General features: G+C 42.8%; 1 protein-coding gene across 1 annotated transcript in view; it reads right to left on the minus strand.

The window, feature by feature from the left end:
- lars2 (leucyl-tRNA synthetase 2, mitochondrial) overlaps window positions 1–2500 on the minus strand; it is an 89828-nt gene that overhangs the window by 61266 nt on the left and 26062 nt on the right. The window lies entirely within an intron of this gene.

A 2500-nucleotide genomic window follows, 5' to 3' on the forward strand; every position in this document is an offset into this window, starting at 1 on the left:
CTAGCATGTAGGCTACATTCTGCTTCTAGAGCCATATGTGGATATATGGGGTTTGGATAAACAAAACGTAAACAAAGCAGCGCTACTTTACTGTTTTCGCACTACCCTTGCTCAAGACTGTGGGTAATATATCTACTTCTAATCAGGAATATGTTTGGTCACAAGTGACCCTGAAATTGTCAGTCTTGGGCCTTCTGGTTGTGAAAGAAAGAAAGAAAGAAAGAAAGAAAGAAAGAAAGAAAGAGAAAATAAGGTGGCATTTTGTTATTAGATGGTCATCCAAAGGCAAAACGCCTACTACCAGAATTATATCTCCTTGTGGGAATATCTGATGATTACACTGTGCTTCTTAGCAACAAGTAGGCAATCAAAAACGCCGTTTAGAGCAACCCTTTTCCCGGCTGCTCATATGCCGTAAACTAGTCGTGTTGGGGGAGCAGTGCACACGGCACTGATTGGAGTTACAAATGCTCATAGAGCAGCCAGTCGTTATCACATGTCTAATCGTTGGCTTGGTCTGAGGTCCCCACAAATGTGACAGAGACACTCTTCATCAAGGGAGGAGGAGGAGGAGGAGGAGGAGGAGGAGGAGGAGGTAGTGAGGAGAGAGATGATGATGGTGAGGGGATGAGAGAGGAGGGGCCCGGGAGTGGAGAAGAGGACAGGAGAGGAGTGAAAGATAAAAAAGGAGTTGTGTGGTGATGATGGTGGGGAGGGAGGAAGCAAAAGAGGAACAGTAAGAACTACAGTATTTAATATAACGGTCAACAGCAATATAGTGTATGTAACTATTTTAAATGTTAATACTTATATAAACACATAGTAAACAGAGGTACTTTTGGTTGGACCAAAACCAAAGTGAGACATTGTTCTTAGTAATCTGGGGAACTTGGCACACCAGGTCAAACCAAAAGTAACAAGCCTCGGTGTCATCTTAGAGTTAAGGTTTAAGCCCCATATCAGTAAAGTTACTCAGACAGCCTATTTCCACCGGAGAAACATTGCCAAAGTGCGGCCTTTTTTAACTCAACAAGATGCAGAAAAACTAATTCATGCCTTTATCAATAGCAGGTTAGACTACTGCAATGCACTTTTCACTGGTCTTCCCAAAAAACATATAAAGAAATTGGCCCTCATACAGAACCCTGCGGCTAGACTTTTAACTAAGACCAAGAAGAGAGAACACATCACCCCTGTGTTGGCTGAATTGCACTGGCTCTCTGTTTCCTATAGAATTGATTTTAAGGTTATGTTAATTACTTACAAAGCTCTGAATAGCATAGCACCTTCATATATCTCTGAGCTTTTAATATCTTATCAACCACAAAGGAAACTTAGATCATCCAATTCTAATCTTTTAATTGTACCCAAAGTGCTCCACAAGCAAAGTGGAGAAGCTGCTTTTATCCATTAAGCCCCAAAACTATGGAACACCCTGCCTCTGTACATCAAACAGGTGAGTTCAGTAAATATTTTTTAAAAAAGATCTGAAAACATACCTGTATAAGAAAGCCTTTAGTTAACTCATCTTATCTTGTAGACTACTTTTTCAGACTATTCTACATCTGCTGCCATTGGAGGGCGCAGCCAGCCAGAAGCAGATGGGCTCCCCCTATTAAGTCAGGTTCTGCTCAAGGTTTCTTCCTGGAATATGGGAGTTTTTCCTTGCTACAGTTGCCATATGGCGTGCTTGTGGGGGGTAAAGGGTTAAGGCTGCCAGTCTTAAATGTCTGTATAAAGTCAAATAATTACGACATGCTAGGGCTGGCTGCTTGGAGTCCGCATCAACAGGGCCTAAGCATTTGTTAGCCTAAGCATTTGTTGGCAAAGCCTCTTTATATATCTAGTATAATAGTATTTCTGATATGTTGCTGATTGGATTATAAACGGCCACAGCAACAAAGGGGAATAACTGACTCTTCTCTATAATAGTGTTACATGTTATTTTCTATATTTCTGATATGTTGCTGATTGGATCATAAACGGCCACAGCAATGAAGAAAAGTGAAAGTGATTGATAATGACTGACTGACTCTATTATTGTGTTACATGCTCCAAATGTAAAGCACTTTGAGCTGCATTCTGTGTATGAGAGGTGCTATACAAATAAAGCTTATTATTATTATATTATTATTATTATTATTATTATTATTAAAGAGCTCGTCAGCCTGTCCACTGCGAAGGAGAGCGGCAGGAGCCTGCCATAGAACATGCTCTTCTGCCTGGGGAGTGTGCTGAAGAGGAGAGAACTGGGTAGAGGGGAGGAGAGCAGAGGAGAGGAGGGGAGAGGAGAAGAGGGGAGGGGAGAGGAGGGGAGAAGAGGGGAGAAGAGGGGAGAGGAGAGGAGAGGAGAGAAGAGGAGGGGAGAAGAGGGGAGAAGAGGGGAGAGGAGAGGAGAGGAGAGAAGAGGAGGGGAGAAGAGGGGAGATGAGAGGAGAGGAGAGAAGAGGAGGGGAGAAGAGGGGAGAAGAGGGGAGATGAGAGAAGAGGAGGGGAGAAG

This window comes from Alosa pseudoharengus, unplaced genomic scaffold, assembly GCF_046254945.1.
Source record: "Alosa pseudoharengus isolate Yale_2024_CS ecotype anadromous, Long Island Sound unplaced genomic scaffold, YU_APseudo_1.1 YU_APseudo_1.1_scf_12, whole genome shotgun sequence".
Taxonomy (NCBI): Eukaryota; Metazoa; Chordata; class Actinopteri; order Clupeiformes; family Clupeidae; genus Alosa; species Alosa pseudoharengus.